This window comes from Enhydra lutris, unplaced genomic scaffold (assembly GCF_002288905.1).
Source record: "Enhydra lutris kenyoni isolate GAN:26980312 unplaced genomic scaffold, ASM228890v2 scaffoldscaffold12, whole genome shotgun sequence".
Taxonomy (NCBI): Eukaryota; Metazoa; Chordata; class Mammalia; order Carnivora; family Mustelidae; genus Enhydra; species Enhydra lutris.
The window spans coordinates 22331885-22339700 of NW_019154096.1; the positions used below are offsets into that span (position 1 = coordinate 22331885).

At 34.2% G+C, this 7816-nt stretch overlaps 1 protein-coding gene across 1 annotated transcript in view; it reads right to left on the minus strand.

Annotated features, from left to right (window-relative positions):
* The window catches only part of LOC111144805 (catenin alpha 3), a 1765227-nt gene extending 1760167 nt beyond the window's left edge, over nt 1–5060 (minus strand). The window contains exon 1 of the mRNA XM_022499291.1: nt 4973–5060. The gene's annotated coding sequence lies outside the window, so the exon portion shown is untranslated. The remainder of the gene's footprint in view (nt 1–4972) is intronic.
* Nucleotides 5061–7816: the final 2756 nt, after the last annotated feature.

The window sequence follows — 7816 nt, forward strand, 5'->3', positions numbered from 1 at the left end:
AACAGCAAGCCAGTACATAGATTGTGTTTCCTAAATACTATTTCCCACTAAAAGGACCCAAGCTTCTCAAAGAAAATGCTGGTTGAAGATCTGGGGCAGGAAATATATAAAATCAGCCTAAAACATCTTACCTGAAACATAAAAACCACTTGGATTTGTCAAGAGGCTCAGGACCCAAGTTAAAGGCATTCTCACTGACCAAAAATGGGAAATTTGAGCATCAAAAGAATAAAGATTGCAGTATCTTTTGCAATCTTTATCTACTGCAAATAAAGACTGCAATAAAGATAAGGATTTTTATCTTTATTGCAAATGAAGATTGCAATAAAACGTACATAAAAATTAGTTCAAAAAACAAAAACTCACTGGTTACCTTTCAAAGTTGCTAGGACACCATCCTATTTTTCTGAAAACTAATAAAAAATGAGAAATAGTCAAGTATTTTCCTGATTTTCTGGCATGAACTATACTTTAGAGGAATATTCTAAAATTCTTTATAGAGTAATCCCAACCAATAAAACTATTTAAGAATTACAAAACACTAAAAATCACCATTTACAACCCCTTAGAAAATAATAATCTGGAAAATTATCATCAGTAAAAGTTAAAATCATTCGGTGAATGATTAATAGGGAACTTTGAGAATCAGGCTTACAAAGCCTGAACGTGCTGATCAAATTTAACGTCACCAAATGTGACACAATCCAGACTCTATGGTTCCTGACGTGCCACAATGGGAAGTACACATCATCCACACAGTATTCTTGCCAAAAGAGTTAAAATTAAATCTAATCAAGACTTGTCTAGATCTAACTACCACTTTACTGGAAGGAGGAATGTGTTAAGTGACATCACAAGGTTGCCATCACCCAAATCCAGAATGTGAAAAATACTCCAAGACAAAATGACTTGGTTTCTTCAACTCACAGATGACATGGAAAAGAAGGAAAACTGTTATTACCAGCCACACAAAATTATGTCAATCCTGAATTCTGATTCCAAAATCCAACTATAAAAAGACATTTTTAAGCAGTTAAAATTAGACAGTCTCTACTTGATAATGCTAATATTTGTTAATTTTATTGGGCATGATAAAATGATTACATTTTCTTAAATCCTCATATATTAGACATAATATTAACATGGACAATTTATTTTCAACAAAAGTGCCAAAGTAGCTCAAGTTTCTTTTCAACAAATGGTGCTGAAATAATTGGGCATCATACATAAAACAAGAATCTCAAACCTTTTCTCACACCAGATACAAAAATTTACTTGAAATAGATCACAGAGCTAGGGATAAGACAAAGTTATCAAACTTCTTAAAGAAAACATAGGAGAGGGGTGCCTGGGCGGCTCAGTGAGTTAAAGTCTCTGCCTTCGGCTCAGGTCATGATCCCAGGGTCCTGGGACCGAGCCCCACATTGGACTCTCTGCTCAGCGGGGAGCCTGTTTCCTCCTCTCTCTGCTTGACAGTCTACGTACTTAAAAAAAAAAAAAAAAAAAAAAAAAAAAAAAAAAAAAAAATTTTAAAAAAAAAAAAAAAAAACAGAAAACATAGGAGAAAACCTTTGTAACCTCGGGTTAGGCAAGGGTTTCTTAGATACGACAACCAAAAGCAGGATTCATAAAAGAAAATATTGATAAATTGGACTTCAACAAAATTTAAAACTTTTGCTCTTTGAAAGACTGTGTTAAGAAAATGAAAAGGTGGGGCGCCTGGGTGGCTCAGTGGGTTAAAGCCTCTGCCTTCGGCTCAGGTCATGATCCCAGGGTCCAGGGATCGAGCCCCACATTGGTCTCTCTGCTCAGCGGAGAGCCTGCTTCCTCCTCTCTCTCTGCCTGCTTCTCTGCCTAGTTGTGATCTCCGTCTGTTAAGTAAATAAATTTTTAAAAATCTTAAAAAAAAAAAGAAAATGAAAAGGCAAGCAGACTGAGTCACAGTACTTTTAAAACCCATATATGATAAAGGTCCTTTATCCAGAAAATATAAAGAATACTTAGAAATCAATAATTACATGAAAAACAATTCAATATCTTAAAATGGACAAAACATTTGAAAGGACACTTCACCAAAGAAGATATATAGATGGTAATTAAGCACATGAAAAATGCACAATATCAGTAGTCACTAGAGAAATGCAAATTAAAGTCACAATATATACTACTGCACACCTACTGGAATGACTAAAATTAAAAAGACTATCAATACCCAAGCTAGCAAAGTTGAGAAGTAACTGGAAAGCTCATACATTGCTAGTGAAAACAAAAATTGGTAGTTTCCTACAAAATTAAACATATACCCACCATATGACCTAGCAATTTCACTCCTTAAACATTTACCCAAGAGAAATGAAAGCATATGTCCACATAGAGACCTATACACAAATGTTCATTTTGGCCTTATTCATAATAGTCAAAAACTTGAAAACTCAAATTTCCTTTAACAAATAAATAAGCAATCTTGTAATACAATCATCGCGTCATACTTTGTGTAAGAAAAAAGTAAACTACTGATAAAGGCAACAACATGAATATCTCTCAAAGGCATTATGCTAAGTGAAAGAATCATACAAAAAGGAAGTTGTATGATTAACATTTACAGAATATTCTCGACCTCTCTCTTACATCATTCAGTTTATTTGGTGCCTTGACCCTATTTAACTTCCTGATTTTAAAACACTTTATGTTTGTTTGTTTGTTTGTTTGTTTGAGAGAACACTAGCAGGAGAGGCAGAGGGAGAGAGAATCTCAAGCCAACTGAGCCACCCAGGCACTCTGACCCTATTTAACTTCCTAATAATATTTGCTTTGCAGCTTGCAAGCCTCTTTGGTGTCCAGTTTATTCTCAATGTCATTCTATGTACCTGATGTATTATGTGTACGATTCATATTTTTTCCTTGAAAGAACTCTAACTCAACCTGCATATGTGTTTATACTATAAAACTATAAAAACAAAAGCTTTGAGTATTTTTCTTTGTTTTTTCACTGCCCTTTAAAAAAAATTATGTCTTCTTTTATTTTAATTTTTTGTGTTCCAAGATTCATTGTTTATGCACCACACCCAGTGCTCCAAAATTATGTTTTATTGATCTTATTTTTAACAACAGAATTTTTTAAAAAGGGACCCAATGATTGTCCATGATTTACATGTTAATTTGATTTCTGAGGATATCAGTAAAGATACTTTGGCAAAGTTTTAACTGCTACAATTCTGTTCTTCAATACTCCTGGGTGAAAGCAATGAGTTTGCAAGCTTATTTTATTCACTTACACAAGCTGGGTTTGGTATGGTGTGCAGTACAGAGCCCAGAGTCTCCAACACAGTATTGAATTTTGAGTATTTAAAGATCAAAGAACATTAAAGTCCTGTCTCTTAACTCCCTCCTCCTAATCAACAACTTATTTCTCAGTTAGATTGATCCAGTTAATTTTGACCTAACGTAAGTCGAAATTCAAGTTAAACTTATCACTAAATTGAAAGAGTAAAAGGAATGATGAAAGTAGCTAATCTCATTTACAACAAACTATTAAAAAAAATACTAGGACAAGATTCATAGATTCACACAAAACTGCCAAATATATTTTACTTCAAACATTGTCTTGATCATGTCTGTTTTAATATATAAATATTTTACCATATTTAGATAAAATATTGTTTCTAAAAAACTAAACCTCTTAAATCTTTCTCCTGAGCTAAGTGACAGACTCAATCTTTTTCTGCTCCTAGAAAACGTGGAGTCATACAAGATCACGTAAATCAGTGCAAGGATTAAAAAGGCAGCAGTTCTCCAATTTTTTCCCACCAAAACACAAGTGACATTTAAAGTGTATTTAATATTCACTGCTCAACATACTCTCCTCACTCCGAACTGCCACCTGCAGTAAGGAAGACAACTGGTTTGTATGAAATTGCCATGAAAGATTTCTGTAACCCCGAATTTTCTCTCCCATCTATCTGTAGTACACTAGTATCATAAAACCACAGTCAAAACCACTGCATTTTTTGCCTCATTCCTGACTCTGTTTTATATTCTTATGCTTGTTTTCCTTTCTTCTTTCACTCCACTTTTAATTTGTGCTATCTTGAGTTTCATACAGCCTTGTAAGTCACCTTAAATCCTTTCTAGAAGAAGGAATAAATAAATAATCATTCTATGTATCTGCAAAAGCAATCTCTTCTTGTTTACATTAGATAAAGCCTTAAAACTTTTAACTCCTTGCTGTCTCTTAACTATTCTCTACCATATTGAACACGGAAGTATCAAAATCCAAGTTCCTTCCTTTTTGTTTTTATCAATGCTTTGTTTGAAGATATTTAAGGCTGCATACAAAAAATACAGGAAAAGCATCCATGCCCAATTTAAGTTTAGAGGCCCGTGACAGAAATTAAACTGTTTGCACAAATAAAGAAACTGCTTGCTACACAACTTTAATGTGTAAAGAATGTAAAGCTTCCAGTTCCTGGCATATATGATTACTCAAATAGTAATGGCTCGGTTACACAGCAGGAATTTTTAAATGCTCTGATGTAACACTACTATAGCTTGGGCACTGGCACATGAACATTTGTTTCAGCGCTATTTTAAAAAATCACTAATATACACGCCATATAGCAGAATGGAGCCTCTGCTCGATTGAGTCTGCCTGAGTTGTTGTGAAAGAAAAAAATGTGTAAGAGAATCATATTTTTATCTAAATCTGAAATGCCCACTAATCTATTCGAAAAAGTAGACATTTATAAAATTGGAGCTTTCATAAAGTCATTTAGAGTTTAGTGTTCTTAAAAGAAAAATTAGTTATAAAAGTAATAAATGCACAGCATAGTAGCTTCTATTCATCCCATTTCATAGAAATAATGTCCTTTTATTTCCCCCAAAGTTATCTAACCAAGCAACAGATAATCTATAATTATAGGATTTGCCTTACACAGCAAAATTTGATCTTAAAAAAGTTGGACACTTCACTCACCTACTGCAGGACAGAGTATTACCCATATACAGATACTAAATCAATTGTCTAAGCAATTTCTTGTACTTAGAAATTCAGTGCCACTATTACAGCTCACAATTTGGCTTATGATGCATCTGTAAGCAAACAGCCTGACAAGCACCCTAGTGTATTTCAGGATGACTGACAGGACACAGTGGCTCAAGCCGAAAGGGGGGATGGGTGCTCTTAAAGCAATATGCCTATGAAGAGTGACATCAAACAGGAGAATCAAACTTAAAACTGTATTTTCCAAATTTGCATGAAATAATGATATATTGTCCAGTATAAGCTTTTAAACGTAACTTCTGTGTGCATTATATTCCCCAAACATTGTAAATTCCAAAGTAACTTTAAAAATTTAAAACACTGAAAGAAAACTGTAAAACATGCATGTTATATGATACCTCCCTGAACTTATCAAACTTCTAAATTACTTAAGAATATTCTAATTATTTTAAACAGAAATTAAGTCAGGGTACCTGGAGAAAAGTAGCTCTTATCTCTACTCTAGATATTTGCCAACCGCTCCTATAAAAGTAACTTAACTGATGAAAGTAAATTAAATATCACAGTTGCTATCAAAAATAGGGATAGGAGAGCCATGTAGTTTGTCCCCTGCTGTGTTACTTCCCTGCGGCCTACTTCTGTGGTTAAAAAATAGATCAAAAGGGGCGCCTATATGGCTTAGTCGGTGGCTCAGTCAGTTCAGTTAAGTATCTGCCTGCAGCTCAGGTCATGATCCCAGGGTCCTGGGATCAAACCCTGTTTTGGACTCCCTGCTCAGCAGGCAGTCTGCTTCTCCCTCCTTCTTCTTCTGCCCCTCTCCCTGCTCGTTCTATCTCTTTCACTCTCTCCTTCAAATAACTAAAATCTTAAAAAAAAAAAAAAAAAAAAAAAAGAGGCAGATTGGGGTGCCTGGGTAGCTCAGATGGTTACGCATCTGCCTTCTGCTCAGGTCATGATCTCCAGCTCCTGGGATTGAACCCCACGTCCAGCTCCTTGCTCAGTGGGGAGCCTGCTTCTACCTCTGCCTGCCACTCCCCCTTCTTGTGCTCTGGCTCTCTCTCTCTCTCTCATTCTCTCTCTCTCTCTCAAATGAATAAACAAAATCTTAAATAAATAAATAAATTTTAAAAAGTAGAGCAAAAGGTTAGGAAATTTCAATTATGGATATTTCCATATTAGTTTCACTTCAGAAAATATTAATCTAATTGATACATTGGCTTCAGTCTTCACATATGTAATTTTTCTATATTATTTCACAATACTCTGCACTGCTCAATCTTTTCTATAGCACTCAGCCCTATTTTAAAAAAAAAAAAAAAGGCTACTCATTTTTAAACATAATCCCTAATTTGGCCAGCAGAGGGTACCATTTGATCCTGAAAAACCAAAGTATTGCATCCAATGACATTTATTTTTATACTTGAACTGCAAACTGGGACACACCATCTCAACCTTCCTTATTAAATGTGTTCAGAAATGTCCCATTTGAGGGGTACCTGGGTGGCTCAGTTGGTTGGGCGGCTTCCTTGGACTCAGGTCATGATCCCGAAGTCCCAAATGAGGTTTCCTGCTCAATGGAGAGTCTCCTCCCTCTGACCCTTCTCCCTTTCTTGCTCTCTCTCATTTTCTCTCTCTTAAATAAATGGATAAAATCGTTTTTTAAAAAATGTTTAAAAAAGTCCCATTTGATTTTGCCCATACAAATTTGACTTTCGCAGAGCCCATATTAATGTTTAAAACTTCTCATCTGTGGCAAAGTCTATTATTATTTCTTCCTCAGCTCAATCAGATGCATCTTCATGGTAATGAAAGAAAGGCTAAGAAGTAGAATTTGGTTCAATGATCAAAATGACTTTCCACAACCCTAGATTTTTCTGGGGGAAAAAAAAGCAAACAAAGAAATAAAAACTCTACATAAAGATTTAAAGTTCCATTAGAAAACCCAAAACAAACACAAAAGAAAATAAAACTACACTGTAATACAAGATAATTCCTCTTCAAAATTACATATCCATTTGTAAAATGTTTAATATTTTCCAAATGCTTTGTTTTGTATCTGCTATTTGTCCATTATATGTTAGGAGCTATAGGTTAATTTTACAAGACGGGTTCCTGTTTTCACAGCAGTATTATATTTCTCATGACCATACAATGTTATGGCTAACAAAGTCCTCATACAAGCTACAAATTCCTTATTTTACAACTTCAATTTGGAAAAGTTTGAACACTGACTTGCCTGATTTACTCTTAAAGATTTTACCATCTTAATAGCCAAAATCATTAACAACCACAAATTTATCTTGACTGAAGATAAAAATTTTCTATGCTTCTCTGAAGCTATTATCACAAACATTAAGTTTACTAAATTAACTTGACAAAAATAAAACAGATCTAAAGACTCGAAGAGTGATCTCTCTTTTCACGCTCCCAGACTTACTACTAATAACACATCCTTTATGCTCAAGTATTAAATTTTCCAGAGAGAAAAGAAATAATCATTCTCCTCCACAACTGTGATTCAAAATAGGAAATTATAGCTTCTTTTCCCGTAAAAAAAAATCCTATTTGTGATATTGAAAGCAAGTATTGAGTTCCACGCTCTATAAAATCATTTTTAATAACTGGATGTGTCCCTTTCTTTCCTCATATAATAACAAATGGTAGCCATGTAAAAATCATCTTTTACACCTGGAAATAAAGTATAACATCACTTCAATTGCTATGGATTCTTTCAGGAAATTTTGTATCTTTAGTTTTCTGAACTGATACATTCCCTATAATATAAAGAGATACTTCAAATTATTTCTCAAATTAACT